Source organism: Oryctolagus cuniculus, chromosome 6, assembly GCF_051225735.1.
Source record: "Oryctolagus cuniculus isolate XC-2025 breed Fujian yellow rabbit chromosome 6, ASM5122573v1, whole genome shotgun sequence".
Lineage (NCBI taxonomy): Eukaryota > Metazoa > Chordata > Mammalia > Lagomorpha > Leporidae > Oryctolagus > Oryctolagus cuniculus.
This window is the reverse complement of record NC_142872.1, coordinates 137,516,850-137,534,935: the sequence shown is the minus strand read 5'-3', so window position 1 is coordinate 137,534,935 and position 18,086 is coordinate 137,516,850. Positions and strand designations below refer to the sequence as shown.

The following is an 18,086-nucleotide window of genomic DNA, read 5'->3' as shown; positions in this document are numbered from 1 at the left end:
ATGGCAAATGTTTCCTGTCTGAAAAACATTATACATATGTATGTATAAATATACATAATGTAATAATCATCATTCTCCTTATAAAATACACTTGTATAGATTATTATTTTAAAGAAAACAGATTCATTTTTGTCCTTATTTCTGGAGACTGAAGTCCAAACAGTGTTATGCAAGCTCTGACAAGCCACCCCTGCCTTTTTTGACTGCAGTAAAGCATGGAGTGTCTCCCCAGTGTCTGTCTAGACAAGGGTGCATTCTCTTCCTCTCTTTCAAAAGCTAGTGACTTTGAACCATGGGGCACCACCCTGTTTATGTGCTATAGTCTAATTCCTTTCAAATACCCTCTTCTTCTAAGTTTCTACCCTCTTAAAATCATTAGCATCAGATATTGGAAGGATAAATTATATTCAAATTATACAACATAGATTTATTATAAATTTTGTTGACATAAATTACATGAAAGTTTGCAAATAAGAATAAAGACATACTTTTTCAATTATAAATCCCATAGAGCCATTGAGTCTCACAGAATACTTTTATTGATTTTTACTATGCTCCTGAATCTATAGCCAACCTATGGTTACAACTCAGTATTTTCACAATGATATTGAAATCTAATTGACAATGTCCCATACTTGCTAACTCTATAATATCAATGTTCTTTGTCTCTCTTTTCTCTTTTTCTTTCTTTTTTTTTTCTAAAATAAGGATTTATTTATTTATTTGAAAGGCAGAGTTACAGAGAGGGAGAAGGAAAGGAGAGGGAGAGAGAGAGAGGGTAAGGATGAAGGGGAGAGAAAAAGAGAGAGAGAGAGAGATTGATTTTCCATTTGCTGACTCACTCTCCAAATGGTCACCATGCCCATTTTCTACCTGCTGACTCACTCTCCAAAACTAAACCAGGCTGGAGCCTGGAACCAGGACCTTCATCTAGGTCTCCCACACAGACGCAGGGGGCCAAGTACTTGGGCCATCTTCCACTGCTTTCCCTGTCACTTTAGCAGTAATCTGAATTGGAAGTGGAGCAGCTGGGACTACAACAAGCATCCACATGGGATGCCGGTGTTACAGATGTTGCATTAACCTGTTATGCCTCAACACTAGCCCATCTTTCTTTCAAATTACACAGTTAATAACCATTTAATTCTAGTTAATATCTTATGATGTTTTATTTTAAAAGTTTTTGGGAATTTTGTCTCATGAATGGGCACTGATGTATGTACTATCGGCCTAGTATTCTTAGTCACATCAAAAACTAATTAATCAACAGAGGAAATTCAATCCAAGTTTTCCTCTTTTGTTTTGTGCAGAAATAACTATAGCTGTCTCTTGTTTTCTGTGAATATCAACTGAATTGTTAGACCAATCATGCCATATAATGAAGTTAAAAATGTAACCAGAAGGCATGTAAAGGAAGGAGAACTATATTAATTTAATTTTTCTGGCTTCTCTGTGTCGTTACTTAATGGAAATATTTGTTGCCTGGAAACCCAAACTTTCAGGGATATACATACTTACGTTAAGAAATCTTAGTGTTAGAATCTCTCTCTTCCTATCTTTCTGGGGTACTAAGGTCCAATTTATAACATCATCTTTTATATTTCATATTTTATAGTTCATATAGGGTAGGGTCAGAGATTTTGATTATGAATGTGGTCAGCTACTTTCAGAAGTTGAGGAGAAGTGTAAGATGTTTCCTGGAAAAGTATGTATCTCAAAAAAATAACTTCATTATACGTATAGAATTGTTTCAGTGGGACTTGTGATATAATGGAGCCAAGATAGTGACTTTGTCACTGTTTTCAGATTGCTGCTATATGTAATTACCATGCATCATTGACTCTTAACTTTTCTGCTAAGAATGACAAGATGGATAGGAATTGCTATCAATCACTAAGGTGATTTGGTGAAATGACAATGTACTTCAAACCTTAGCTCACAATGGATAATACCAGTCACTTCTAAGCTATCCTAGGAAAATAACTTTTAGCTTCATTTTCCTAGAAAATTAGAGAACTCATTTCAGAAATCTATACTGTTGATTCTTTTGCAGATATTTCACAATGATGCAGCCTCAACTTTTTTCCTATATTTGGAAACGAATTTTCATTTTTAATACATAGCTGCTAATTGTTTTTTTTTTCCAAACAACATATACTATTAAATGTTAAGGCATATGTGATTTTCTTATATGCATACTAATGCATGGGGATACTTGAGACAATTCATAAAAAGTAGGAAAGTATTTTATTGCATACATTCAGAATACACTCATAGCTTTTTATAACACAGATTTCCATGAAGTTTTTGAAGATTTATTTATGTATTTGAAAAGTAGAACCACTGAGAGGGAGATGGAGAGACAAGAGAAATCTTTTGTCTGTTAGTTCAATACCAAATGTTCTCAACATCTGGAACTGGTTCTGGTTGAAGCCAGGAACCAGGAACTCTATCTGGGTCTCCCACAGCGGTGGCAGAGAACCAAGTACTTGGACCATCATTTATTGCCTGCGAGGCACATCAGTAGGAAGCTGGATTAGAAGCATGGAATAGCCAGGACTCCAAGGATGCACGCTGATATTTGATGTGAGCCTCACAAGTGGCAGCTTAACCTATGATGTGAAAACACCAGCCCCGCCATGAACTTTTCAACAATCCTTGTGTGTGTGTGTGTGTGTGTGTGTGTGTCTATGTGTAATATGTTTAACATGTAGTTTGCCCTGAAGTTATTTCTTGATTTGAGACACTTCTGGTGGCACTGTCATCATAAATAATATCTATTGACTGACTTTTCTTCTCTTTTTAAAGAAACTCGTGTTTATTTTAGATCAATCCTATTTACATTTTGCTTTAGAGACTGTAGAAGAGCAGCTTCAGACCACTCAGTGGTTGTTAATACCCATTTGTGGCCTGAGCAATGGGATCTGCACACTGGTTTTCCATGGCAAACTGAGAACTAAAGTCTTCAGTGAGAAATGGCTGAATAGGCACAGAGGACATCTGCATGCCTTCAGATTAGTCTGCAACCCCATACTGAGTAGCAGTAAACTCAGGGGCTGGGATAGTCCATTCGCCATGAAGTTCATTCTTGGTGACCTTTGCATCAATTGCCTGCTCTTCCTTTTCAGTCATGTCAGGACCACTGTAGAAGTAGAAATCAAGCATGACCTTCGCTGAGTGTTCACTGGAAAAGGTACCATAGATGCACAGGAACTTCCTGGAGCCAACACCCACCCCCTTCAATCCCATGGCTTGAGCTCTCTTTTCTCATGGAATGCAATGTCCACATAGCACAAAGGAGAATCTGTGTCATGCACAGCAACTATAGGCAAGTTCACATAAGCTGCCTCAGTAGGATGCTGATTGTGAGTCCTGGAATCAGTGATGACCAGAATACGTGGCTAATTGAAGGCTTTCTGGATATGGATAGCAAAAGTTTCAGGCGTGAAGCAGTGGGAATGGGTCCATTGTCTGCTAAAAATTTCAGCACAGTCCTCTGGCCAATGTTCAGGAAGGATATGACGCCGACATCAGCATGGTTTTTAATAAAAACAATGGCACGAGCCACCAACAGAAGCATCTCTCATGTCCCCTTCAGACTGATGATGCAGATGCCATCGCTTTTCATTTTGTAGATGGACTGTCCCATTTGGAAATCAAGGTTGCTGTCACCAGGTGGCTTCTTGTAAAGACGTTGAAAACATCCTCCTCCTTCATTTATAGGACTACAAAGACACAGGGTATTGTGAAGTTTCCCTTTAAGTTACTCTGGTAATCCATAACAATGTTTTATGGACTGCTCTCTGCAGAGTAACAGAAGGTTTGATTGTCTTTCTCAAATTTATTCCTCTCCTTCCCAACAAGTTCCAACGTCTCAGACTTCAAACATCAGTTGTTGAACTTATCGTAAGTGCCAGCTCTGGAGCCCCTGATGGGAGTGCTCCAATAATTAAAGCTTGTTTAACTAGCATAGAGATTACTGACATAAAACTTTTGCATACCTGGGTGAGACTGGGAAATGAATCACGAGGCACTCTGTGACATGTGACGTGAGACATACTTTCTTTCACGTCTGTATGAGGTTCCAAGAGGAAATGCCATAAATCTGACAATTTAGTGGAGGTATACTAATCCATATATACAGCATATTCTGAAAATTGTACCCTGAAGTAGCCTGTGACATACAAATAACAATGGCACATTTACAAAGATTTTGAAAAACTAAATTACTAAAATAAATGATTCTCTATGTGTCTATTTGAACAGCTTCAAAGTCAGAAATTAACACTATAAAAGTATAGTTAGCCCTTTTGGGGTTCTCCCTAAAGTTGGTAAATATTTATTACAGTATTCTAGTATATCAAAATAAATGGTTAAAATAGAAATATGTAAGGCCGTCTGGTTTCTAAGAAATGCTCTTCCAGTTACCGCTAAACACCTCTTGGGAATCAGGATGCTGCTAGGAATCAAGTCCAAAATGCGTCTGTTAGGCTACAGTGGTAATGGGTAGGTTTTTCAGTTTAAGAAGTTTGAGTTTCTATAGAGGAATAATTTGAATTTTTGAAGTTTTAAAACAGTAATTACTTTTGCTTTTGTCCACTGTGTTCAATGAAGTAATATCGTTATATCTTGAAAACATGAAGGAAGAAGGAAGGAACTTTTGTTTCTAATTCTTTCTTCTGAGTTCATAATTCTGCTGTATTGCAGTGAGATTGAAAACGTTGAGATTAGGACATAGATCTAATTATAGGGGCACAAGGCACCCTCTCAGTACATATTTTGCATGTTTTATCCACAAATGTTTTAAAAATAAATGTTATTCTATATTTTTAAGGAATAGAACATGATGTTATGGGATACATATGCGGATACTTTAAAAAGTTTGTAGGGGCTGGTGCTGTCAAATAGCAGGTGAGGCTGCCACCTTCAGTGCTGAAATCCCATATGGGCATCAGTTTGATCCACTTCCAATCCACTGGCTGATCCACTTCTGATCCATGTCTCTGCTATGGCCTGAGAAAGCAGAGGAAGATGGCCCAAGCGCTTGGGCCCCTGCACCTGTGTGGGAGACCTGGAGAAAGCTCCTGGCTCCTGGTTTTGGATCAGACCAGCTCTGGCTACTGCCACCATTTGGGGAGTGAACCAGCAGATGAAGGACTTCTCTCTCTCTTTCTGCCTCTGCCTCTCTGTAACTCTGACTTTCATATAGATAAACACATCTTTAAAAAAAAAAAGTTTGTGGAAAATAATTTAACATTTATTTTGGTGCAAAATTTTGAAAGCCATGCATAGTTTTTTCATTATATGAATTTTCCCTGAAACTTCATTTTAAACTTTTTATTTGTTTAATTGATAGGCAGAGAGATAGATAGACAGAGAATGTGAGCCCTCATTCACTGTTAACTCCCAAAATTTCCACAATGACTAGGGCTGGGGCTGGGTCAGGACCAAAGCGGAGGCCTGGGAACACAATGCAAGTATCCCACATGGGTGGCAGGGACACATCATGGCTTCCTTCAAGTGTCTTCAAAGAGCCAGAGATGGGAATCAAACCCAAGTGCTCTGATATGGGACACAGGTGTCTTAACCACTAAATTAAATGCCCACTTCTTAATGAAGTTTTTAAGTGAGATGAATGAACACATTTCCACTTATTTTCCATCATTCTTCCAGATACTTCTGTAAAATTGGAAAGTAAATATATTTAGATAATTGTTGAAAAACTAAGTTAATTGATGTTTTTGAACAATATTTTACCTATACTGCATGATGCAATACACAGAATACCTAAAAACCATAAGCAGCCTTTCTGAAATCTTTCAAGAATGATATATATTTCTCCCGATGACATCCAGACACTCCACTGCTGCTTGTGGAGCCCTTTGTGACTGGCAATCCAGGAATGAATTTTAAATTGGAGTATTTGATTTGAAAAGCAAAATATGTCCTAACATTCTAAAGCAAAAGAGAATATTAAGTATAATACCTCTAATAATAACACCACCACAAAACAACAACAGCACAACAAAGGATCTTTCTATATATTTACTCTTGTTGAAAGATAATCTCAGGAACTAAAGAGGAGAAGAAGAGGAAGGGAGGGGTATTAAGGGGAGAGAGGTATGGATATTGTCTTAGAATTGTACCTATGAAATGCATGAAATCGGTCCTCTTTATATTAATAATTTTTTAAAAAAGAAAGATTATTGTGTTAAAGGTGCTTTCATTTTTTCATGAAATTGAAGAGAACTTTCATATTTATATTTTACTTTGCTTGAATTGACAGTTTGAATTTACAGTTCTACTCTTGACAGAATGAGTAAATCATTTTCTCTTTTTTATAAAGCCCTTCTCTACATTAAAAATTTTAATTTTTGTTTATTTTATAAAAACTATCTTAATTATGTAGTTAGTTGGCTTCTTGCCACTGACACTATATGTTCTACAAAGTGCTAATTACATTATTACATCACACAAATGTTTCATAAAAATTGTGACAATAAAAATTTCAGTAAAACATATTTTTAAGCTAGAATGATTTAAGAGTTTAGGAAAATGTTTCATATATAAGAAAATTGTTACTTTAGATTTAGATTTTTTAATATTCTTTGCTGCTTAAATATATTTAAGGAAAATAAGAATATAGGACTCTCACTAGTTCATGTGCACTCAAAAACCAAATAAACCTGCTTACTTTTATATTGCTTAAATTCGTCTTTTAACTGTGATATCAGTGATTCATGTGGAGCACTAAAAAGTGGTCACTTTTAGTGTATTTCATTGTTTTTGTTTATAATTTATAATTATGAACTTGGAACTGGTTTAATCTCAGTGGTCATTCTAAAGTTATTGAGGAAATGCTTATATATTCTGAAACTGAAACCACATAAGGCCTAACAAGTTTATTTTCTTAACCTGATTGAACCTCTTTTATAACTAGATACCTTTTTAAGACAAAACATATGTTTTCCATGACGTATGCTCAATATTATTCATTATAATATTCGCATTTGTTTATCATCCAGTTTTGTGTATGCATGTGAAATTGGGGAAAAATTGCACCCCAATGCTATTTGCTAATTTAGTTACATATACTGCTACCTAGAGTATAAAACTGTTATGTAAAATGGCTCTATTATAGTGGCAAAGTATTCATATAACTTAGATCACAATTTATATGCCATAAAATTTAAAACATATTTGAAAATAATAAATGTAATAAACTTCTAAAATAGATAAAATGCATAAAATAAGATGTATATCAGGTCTTATTTTTTAGTTGATCCTTGTTTCCCTATATTAATGCATCATCATTTTCTTTTCATTATTGACAAATTTATTTGAACTTCCTTCTAAGATTTTGCTATAAAAACAATACTCTGAGATTTTGCATTCACTGAGAAGTCTTGGAATGTCTCTGTGCTTTTTTCTCCAATGCAACATTCTTTACATTTGCCATCTATTTATTGTACTCACCATGGCAGACTTTACTTATAAATATAAAATCTATCCAAATGGAAATATATCAACTGTACCTGTAAATCGTTTCAGCAGCATAGAATCACAGAGAATATTGTCCACAGTCCCACAGCACAGAGAAAACTATAGCTAACATATGGATATCATTTATTGCCCTTTCTAGTACCACAGAATATTCTTCATATACACTTTGACACTTTCATAATTGACTATTAAAGTATTGTGCGCTATTTTTAGCATTATTGTGTGATTGTGCCTGACATAAATCTTTCTTGAGGTTTCCTTGGAGCTGATTTTTGTTGGAAGTGGTGTTTCTGAATCACAGGTTTGAGTCAGACTCTAGGTTCTGTATTTCTTATTTCTGTTGAACATCTGATGAGTAAGTTGTTTCCTCTTGAGTTAGGGTGAAAATAACCACTTGCAACAAATGATTCTGGAGCAGTGGTCTTTGTTTTTATTTCTTCACAGCCTACTGTGAAGGTACATAGTTGTCAAACAAACTCTCACCTTTGAGACTCAGGTATCTGAAATATGTCTGGCATACACCCCATTATATCCCATTTTTTCCACAGTTCATGAAATCCATTTTCAAAATTTAATCAGCATATAGTCTGTATACCAAAGTAAGTTGAGTGAATAAGGAAATAAGCTGAATACTTTGCTCTTCTTAATGGGTTTAAAGGACACAATGCTATATTTTTATAAATTTCTTTCCAGATTATGACTACTCTGTGAGTTCTTGAGAAAGACTTCTCTTATCTCTGGTACTTGTATGACAATTCATGAAACTCTGTGTTTCCCAGGTTTCTTAAATCTTTCTCTTGCTCTATTTTCATTTTATTTTTAGTATTATTATGGGTTTAATGTTTTATAGAAAAATTGTTATGTTCAGAAGAATATATATGGCCAGTGCCGCGGCTCACTAGTCTAATCCTCCACCTTGTGGCGCCGGCACACCGGGTTCTAGTCCCGGTCGGGGCGCCGGATTCTGTCCCGGTTGCCCCTCTTCCAGGCCAGCTCTCTGCTGTGGCCCAGGAGTGCAGTGGAGGATGGCCCAAGTACTTAGGCCCTGCACCCCATGGGAGACCAGGATGAGTGCCTGGCTCCTGCCTTTGGATCAGCGCGGTGCACCAGGTCGCAGTGCGCCGGCCACGGCGGCCATTGGAGGGTGAACCAAAGGCAAAAGGAAGACCTTTCTCTCTGTCTCTCTCTCTCACTGTCCACTCTGCCTGTCAAAAAAAAAAAAAAAAAAAAAAAAAAAAAAAAAGAAGAAGAAAAATATATAGTCAGATCAAGAGGTTTCGTAGAGATAGTGGTTAAATCTAGAGTTTTGATCTGGAAATTTTTACATAGTTCAACTGTTGTAACAGCAAACATTTTTCTTTATTTAGAATCCTTTTATGCTTTTATTTCCCATGCTCTTTCTATTTTTACTTACTATCAGAATGCATAATAATATTAATCAGGCAAACCATTAAGAGAACATGAATAGCATCCATGTTCTCTTTACCTTAATAAAGCTATGTTAATATATACTATTGCTTAAAATACTTAACCAAGAGTAGCAAATGACAGAATGTTATGAGAGAGTAGCATGCAGTGTAACCTGAGTTCATGAATAAATAGCTTTCTGTGTGTGTGGTTGTGTGCACACATGCACATGAGTTTGCCTATAGTAGTTCAGTTACAGTTTTCTTTTTTTTTTTTTCTTTCTTTTTTTTTTTTTTTTTTTTTTTTGACAGGCAGAGTGGACAGTGAGAGAGAGAGAGACTGAGAGAAAGGTCTTCCTTTTCCGTTGGTTCACCCCCCAGTGGCCGTTACGGCCGGTGCACTACGCTGATCTGAAGCCAGGAGCCAGATGCTTCTCCTGGTCTCCCATGCAGGTGCAATGGTCCGAGCCCTTGGGCCATCCTCCACTGCCTTCCCAGGCCACAGCAGAGAGCTGGCCTGGAAGAGGAACAACCGGGACAGAATCTGGCGCCCCAACTGGGACTAGAACCCAGTGTGCTGGTGCTGCAGATGGAGAATTGGCCTATTGAGCCGCATCACCGGCCTACAGATTTCTTACATTGTGCTTCTATTCGGCCATAAATTCACTTACCCACGCAATTAGAATAATTTTAAAACCACATTAAATGTTTTTAATAAGTATCTGGGAGACTTTCTGTGGATACACTAAAGAAAATCCATAAAGTAATATTTCTCATTTGTAGTAAATGAAAGAAAGAGAAATCTCTAATTACTGTATATTGTATTAAAACCTTGAAACCACAGCTACATCCTACCAATGATTTATTTTTAAAATGGCTGAGTAACCAAATGTGTTCTTCCTAGTATGTAAAATCTTATTATGTTTATAACATATGCCTCTGGTAACTCTTAGATTACTATTCATTAAATCATTATTAGAGTCATCAGTGATAGATATAAGTGGCTTATCAGTGAATAGTGGAATGTTCAACTAATATGAAACAGTAATAAAAATAATAGGTCACTTAACTTAATTCTATGCCAGTAATTTTAAGCCTTTCATATGCATTGTGTCCTTTATTCTTCATGAGGAAATTTGAGATGAGTGTCTTTATAATCATCTCTTGACAGCTGATGGAATTAAGGTAGAAACAAGGAAGGTAACTAGTCCCAAATCCCAAGGTTATTTCACAGCTAGAGAAATTTCAAGTCAGCTGTTCTGACTCCCTAGATCTAAGGTCTTGATTATTGACTTTAGTAATTAAGATGAAAAGAAAATAGAATTAAAAAATTAAGTACTACACAAAGTAGTTTTCTTAATAAGCTTGAGACAATATTTTATTTGGAAGAAAACTTAATTATCAGCTTCACAAGGGAAGGGTCATGGGCTCTGAATAAGGAGATAATAGGAGGACTAAACTTCAGAGTTGAGCTAATATGCCTAGACTACACAACTAGTGTATCTTCTTTTTGCAGGAACAATAGATATAAAACAATGATATGGTACAGGTTGGGGTAATTTCTAATGGAACCATTATTAAAGAAAATATTATAAGCCAAAAATTCATTGAATACACTTAGCCTAACAAACATCAACGCTTAGCAGCACCATACACAATGCATTGAGTATCAGTGAGTACTCTGCTGATCATGTGGCTTACTGGGAGTTGAGGCTCACTGCTGACGTCCAGCATCAGAAGAGAGCGTTGTTCTGCATATGTCTAGATCAAGTCAAAGTATGGTTTGTATTGAACGCTTATCATTGGTGCAGCACTGTAGCCAACAAAAAGTAAGCCACACCAGTAATTCAGGGACTACATATGTTGAGCATTTGGCAATACTTATGTCTGTGGGGGAGACAAAAATTTCTAGTACACACCTAAGTATCAGTTAACTATTGAGGTATGACTGATAAACAGCAAATTTGAGGGAAACGATGAAAAGAGATCATGCCCTGCTATTTTATAGGAGTGAACTATATTCATTCATGATAGCAGGATGCTCTATTTATAATCTGCTATAATTTTGATTATAGTTGATGTGTGGTAAAGTAAGGCAATAACATTGGACTTGCTTAGTGAGATGTGGCATTCTAAGAAAACAACGTTAGAAATTTCAATTTTCAACAATAGATTTCAGACAGTAAGTGAACAGAGCACTAAACCCTAATGATGATTATATAGAAAAGTGGTAACTTTATCCTTATTAACATATTTTTTCAAGGTAAATGCAACAATGAACCTAAATTGCTTTGCTTGGTTTGTTTTGTTGCAGCAGTAAAAAATAATCCTTAGTTCTAAAGTTTTTTTCTCATATATTCAATCATTCCCTTAACTATCATTCAATCATTCCCTATAACTAGACTGTGAGAAACAGATAAAAGACATGTGAATGTGATAAAATGAAGATGCATTTTGTTCATTCTAACATGCATCAGAAATTATTAACTCATTCATTTAAAATATTTATTAGAGAATATATAGACCATATATAACCATGCTGCACATCAGAATGCTTAAATTTTTAAGTTATACAAGTCTCATATATACAGATTGAAGAACATAGTGATACTTCTCCCACTACCCTCCCTCCCACCAATGCTCCAACACCTCTTTCTACTCTCTCTCATATTCCTACTCTTAATTTTTACAAAGATCTACGTTCAGTTCACCTAATGATGTAAAGTTAACCCTAAACTTAGTAAAAGAGTTTAACATATAGTATGAAGGAGAAAACAACACTGTTCCTCAACTGAAGCGACAAGTACTATTCTCACTTTGCTTTATTTTTCATCAATCATATCATCTCCTGACAGTATGTATTTATTTGTTCATTCAATATTTCTTCTACTAGAATGTAAGTTCATTAAGGGAAATGTGTGGTCTCTAGTACCTATGTAAGTCTCTAGTACCTATAGTAAGCATTAAAGAAATATTAAAGAGAGAGAGGGAGAGAGTGGGAGAGGAAGAGAGAGATATTCATCCTTTGTTTCATTTTCTTTTCTTTTTTTTGGGGGGGGGATAGGCAGAGTTAGACAGTGAGAGAGAGATACAGAGAGAAAGGTCTTCCATTTCCGTTGGTTCACCCCTCAAATGGCCGCTACGGCCGGCGTGCTGTGCCAATCCAAAGCCAGGAGCCAGGTGCTTCCTCCTGGTCTCCCATGCAGGTGCAAGGTCCAAGTACTTGGGCCATCCTCCACTGCCTTCCTGGGCCACAGCAGAGAGCTGGACTGGAAGAGGAGCAACTGGGACAGAATCTGGTGCCCCAACTGGGACCAGAACCCGGGGTGCCGGCACCACAAGCGGAGGATTAGCTAAGTGAGCTGCGGCACCGGCCCTGGTTCACTTTCCAAATCTTTGCAACTGCTGGGCGTGACTAGGCTGAAGGCGGAATCCGGAACTTCATGTGGGTCTCTCACTAGGGTGGCAGGGATCCAAGAACTGGAGCCATCAGCTGCTACTTCCTAGGCGCAACAGCAGAAAGCTGTGTCAGAAGCAGAAATTAGAATCATTCTTAGGCATTCTGATAGGGGGGTGCAGGCATCCCAAGTTGTGGATTAATCTATTTCACTAAAATTCCTGCCCCAAATTTTTCCTTTCTTTTAAAAAGTTGCTTTATGCATGTTTTATCCATTTTCATTTTCTTTCCTTTTTATCTCTCTCTATGCTCAACTGATCACCCTAGAGAACTTTACAGATAGAACACAATATAAATCCTCAATCCATATTTCCTTAGCTGAGTCATCCAAGATGCTATAAAATTACCTAATAAAAATAAGCATTAGGGCTGGCGCCTGCAGATAAAGCCATCGCCTGCAGTGCTGGCATCCTATGTGGGTGCTGGTTTGAGACCCAGCTGCTCTACTTCTGATGCAGCCCCATGCTATGGCCTGGGAAAGCAGTGGAAGATGGCCCAAGTCCTTGGGCCCTGCACCCATGTGGGAAACCCAGAAGAAGCTCCTGATTCCTGACTTCAGATTGGCGCAGCTCTGACTGTTGCGGCCAACTAGGGAGCGAACTGGGGGGAGGAAAACCTCTCTCTCTCTCTCTCTCTCTCTCTGTCACTCTGTAATTCTGCTTTCAAATAAAATAAATAAATCTTAAAAAGAAAAACAGCTTTGATAACATTTAAATCCTCCAACACCAAAACTGTTTTTGTAGCTTCTGAGTATAATTTGATGACAAATCAAAATGATAAGAGATTAAAAACTAGACTTCTCAGTCAGGAATTGTCTTGAGTTGAAAATGAAAACATTGAGCCATGGTACCTTCAGGAAAGTCATATTGTTAATTAGAGTCTATGGATACTTAATAAAATTAGTTCAAAACATTTTTATTAAACATTGAGATTATTGAATGGAGTATGATGCTTCATATGAAAAATGAGAATGATCTAAGTAAAAAAAAATCAGGTTGAGGGGCCAGCACTGTGGCATAGTGGATAAAGCCTCCACCTGCAGTGCTGGCATCCTATATGGGCACTTTTTGATTTCCAGCTGCTCCACTTCCGATCCAGCTCTCTGCTATGGCCTGGGAAAGCAGTAGAAGATGGCCTAAATCCCTGGGGCCCTGTATTCATTTGGGAGACCCAGAGGAGGTTCCTGACCCCTGCTTTGGATCAGCTCAGCTCCTGTCATTGCAGCCATTTCTCTCTCTGCCTCTGTAATTCTATCTCTAAAATAAAGGAAAAAAACTAGATTGAATGGTAATTCCTCAGTTTTCAAAATTGCTACCACATTATTACAACCTGGCAAATCATAAGCACTTAGTAAATATTACTTTTTTTCAACTTTTATTTAATAAATATAAATTTCCAAAGTACAACTTTTGAATTATAGCGGCTTTTCCCCCCATAACCTCCCTCCCACCTGCAACCATCCCATCTTCCACTCCCTCTCCCATCCCATTCTTTATCATGATTCATTTTCAATTATCATTATATACTGAAGATCAACTTAGAATATACTAGGTAAAGATTTCAACAGACTGCACCTACAAAGACAAAGTATAGAGTACTGTTTGAGTAGTAGTTTTACCGTTAATTCATATAGTACAACACATTAAGGACAGAAGTCTTACATGAGGAGCAGGTGCACAGTGACTCCCGTTGTTGATTTAACAATTGACATTCTTATTCATGACATCAGCAATCACCCGAGGGTCTTGTCATGAGCTGTCGAGGCCATGGAAGCCTCTTGAGTTCAACAACTCTGATCTTATTTAGACAAGGCCATATTAAAAGTGGAAGTTTTCTCCTCCCTTCAGAGAAAGGTACTGCCAGTAAACATTACAGTTTTTATATTTGATAATTATATATATTGGACCAATTTCATTAGGTGGAGCTGACACTTGTGATTGGGCCATTTTGTCACCTGACTTCTAGTAAGCCAGATTGGGTTTAGGAAGATAGTACCATTTTACTGATATTTCCTCCCTTTTTTTATAAAGCAAGTGTTGTATGGGATTACATCAGCCCCCAAAGTCCAGGAGGAGTGGAGGGATGATGATCTATCTTCTAGAGCTGCTTCCTGCTGACATGGGGTAATGAGTTACTCTCCCCTGGCATGGAGCGATGTCTAAAGTTGTGATGTCCTGGGTGGGGAGCTGAGTATATCCCTGTATTAGCATTTGGTTGACTGCTTATTTGATGAAGATTTGGTTCATTCCAGTATCACTTCTTGTAAACACTTAAATGGACAATGTGGTATAAAAGCAAGAGTGAGAATAGCAGCCAATGGTCCTAGAAATGGCATTAACCAACTGATAAGGGGGCTCCATAGGGAGGGAGAGAGGAGGAGTTTGTCTATAGAAAAAGTTCTGAATAATCATACAGTGTTAAGTCGGGGGCGGGGGTGGAGGACTATCAATTCACATGGATCAGGAGTACAGCCATTGAGGTAAGAGTAGAGGGCGTTATTACAAAGGACTGAGACCCCAAGTGGGTTAGATAGGGTCTAGAACAAAGGACAGAGCCATTATTAGAGGACCTTAGACAGGTGCTGTCTAAACCACAAACAAGTTTCCCCATTAAGAGGCAAATAGAAACTGACAGAAGGGGCCTGATAATAATCAGGTGGGCTTTAAGGCCTTGACAGTCATGAGGCCCAGACCTTTCTATCTCTTCACATGGCATAAGGGAAGTGTGAACTTCCTCAGGGAAGACACCCTGTTGACTTCCATTACCTAGCAGCCTGGTGGGGAGAGCTAGTCAGGTAAAGGCAGGTGGCATCTCTAACAGCAAATTTACAGTTTGCCTGCAATATTGCTGCCCCTACTTGGCCTTCCACTCAGCTGCGGTTGTTACTTGGGAAGCTGGGCAGAGTGAAAGTGGAAGGCATTTCAGCTTTGAGCTAACAAGGTCTGTGATTCTAATCTGGATGTCCTTTGACTCCAGGGCAGATCTATTTCCAGTGACCAAACTCTTGGCTGGCAGAGCTGCCAGGACTCTTCATTAGCTGATTTCTTTCTTTCTTTCTTTTTTTTTTTTTAAGACTTATTTATTTATTTGAAAGGCAGAGTTAGAGAGAGGCAGAGACAGAGAAAGTGAGTGGTCTTCCATCCACTGGTTCACTCTCCAGATGGCCGGAGCTGCACCGATCCAAAGCCAGGAGCCAGGTGTTTCCCCGGGTCCCCCACACAGGTGCAGAGGCCCAAGGACTTGGGCCATCCTCCACTGTTTTCCCAGGCCATAGCAGAGAGTTGGAGCAGAAGTGGAGCAGCCAGGACTCGAACCAGCACCCATATGGGATGTCGGCACTGCAGGCAGCAGCTTTACTCCCTGTGCCACAGCACTGGCCCCAGGTTAGTAGTCTTGATAATCATTTCAGTAGGTTGAGAGAGAGAGATGGCTGTAGAATTTCTGAAATTGCTCTCAGAGCTTTATTCCCCACTTGGTGCAGGGCAGAACATATGCGCAAGTGACTAAGTTAAAGGAGAAGGAGTGGCAGAACAGAAGAGGAAGGTTTAGGAAAAGAGAGAGGCAGTTTTGGCTGCTAACTCAGTGCTAATGAATGAAATAACTAGGAAATGCTTGCTAATAGGACCAGGAAATTCAGTTTGTAGGAATTGAGGAGGGAAGTCAACTTGAGATTCAGTGAAAAGGCCAAGACAAAACGCATGAAAAGATTTGATTTGCAATCTTTTATCCTATCTGGCTTGCTCCAGATAGAACAAAGAACCAACAGAAAGGTGGGACAGGTGCTTTGCTTACAGTAAAATGTGAGTTCAAAAGGATGGAATTTCTACTCCATTGCTATTCTTATGGTAAAATTGGATCAGGAGCAGGGAGGGGCAAAGACCATTTGGAGGACCAAGGCTGGAGGGTGAAGTCATGGTGATGGCCTGGCCCATTCCCAAACTTGCCTTTGCTTCTCCAGGGGGAGGGTGTTAGAGAGGATTGTAGATAAGGCAGGGGCGGTAGACAAGGACAAGGGCTGGCTCTGATATAGGGGTGAGCAGGGGTTTACAATTCCTGGTCAGGAGGGGGAAGTACAATGAGTAAGACAGTAGGAACTGGAGTACTGGCTTTATAGCAAAAGCTTTGGAAGTTAAGAGAATTTGAGCGGAGAACACGAGTGGAGATAGAATGCTTAGACATAGGAAATCTTTCACTTTTCCAAACGCTCACAGAAATGGTAGAGATCCCAATAATGTTGGGGTTAAACATGCTATTACGTATCCATTTGGATGAATTGTCAAAGTAGGAGACAACCAAGAGGAGGATCAAACAGAACATGGCACAAAGCTCCCATGGCAACCCATAGAGTTGGTCTGGCAGATATCCGGCATCCCCAAGATCACTGCTATCTGATGGGAAGATATGGGAACAGAGGGTGGGGCTGTCACCCATGCAGCCACTGGAGCCCAGAGCATAGCTCATAGAAGGGAAACAGGGTGCTGAGTCATCTCCCACACACGCTGTTGCCTGGACACAGAGTTTGTAGAGACACAAGTCTGTAGGATTTGTTTTGCTTGGTACCAGGACTTCGGGGCAAAGTCACATAGAATCACAACCTATAGAGAGTCGCACTGAGAGGATACTCCACTGGCCCCATCTTATCTCAGGAATTTTGGAGGGCCGGTGTGTGGATGGAGATGGCAGAGCATTTGGAGGCAAAGAAGGAGGTCCGGAGGTGAGTTTTGTGGTTGGCAGAAATGCAGGGTCCTGAAGCAGCTCACATCACTGAGGGGAGAGCAAGATCGATGGGAGAGCCTGTTCCCAGGTTTTGGCACCAATGAAAGGTCATCACAAATCATACCAAACACCCAAGTTGGGGAACAGTTTATTGTCATGTGGGGGAAACCTAACAGGCTGCCTCCCTGTGCACAAGAGAACAATCAGCAATGTAATATATTTCTTGGTATACAAATAAAAGTAAACCATTTTTGGTGCTATATGTTCATCGAGGTACTGAGAGTACAAAATTTATCTGAGGAATCATGTTGAGAATTTAATGAGTAATGAAATAGGAAATTTTAAGGAATAAAATGTCATCATTCATCAGATTCAGAGTGCCTTAATCTCAGAGTCATTGTATTTCATTTCAGACACATTTATTACATGGTTTCAGGAAATAATTCACAAGAAATTTTGTTTACAAAAGTTTTGGAACTGATTTTTATAAACCATTTAAACCGAACACACAAAAACGATAGCACTTCGGTTAATTTGAATGTTCCTTATTTTCTTTTTTACATTTGAAGTTCAGACCTGTCACATATTCTCCATTATTGTTAAAGTAAGCAAATGCTATTTACTCTTCCCTTTAGAAATCATTTTTTTTTTTGTTTCAAAAGCTTCAATTGCATCACATACAAATAGCTATTGCTGGTATTTTGACGTAATTTTCTCCTACAATTTTTCCTGTGAGTATGTGGGAAGTTAGTTTTTTGACTGCAGTTATTATTTTTTTAAAAAAAATTGTTAAGAGTACTTCACAAGAGATCTAAGCAAATTTTAAATGTAAAATATAGTCTGGTTCATATGGACATGATATTATATAGCATATCTCTAATACTTAATATTCCATAACTGAATGTCATATCCGTGGAACAGCAACTTTGTTTTGCTTGACCCCTCGGGCCTTGGCAATCACTATTTTGATCTCTCTTTTTAAGTGTTAGTATTAAATAATTCTG

At 38.3% G+C, this 18,086-nt stretch overlaps 1 pseudogene; it reads right to left on the bottom strand.

Annotated features, from left to right (window-relative positions):
- Window positions 1–2,892: 2,892 nt before the first annotated feature.
- Window positions 2,893–18,086, bottom strand: part of LOC138850098 (small ribosomal subunit protein uS2-like) — a 150,045-nt pseudogene continuing 134,851 nt past the window's right edge.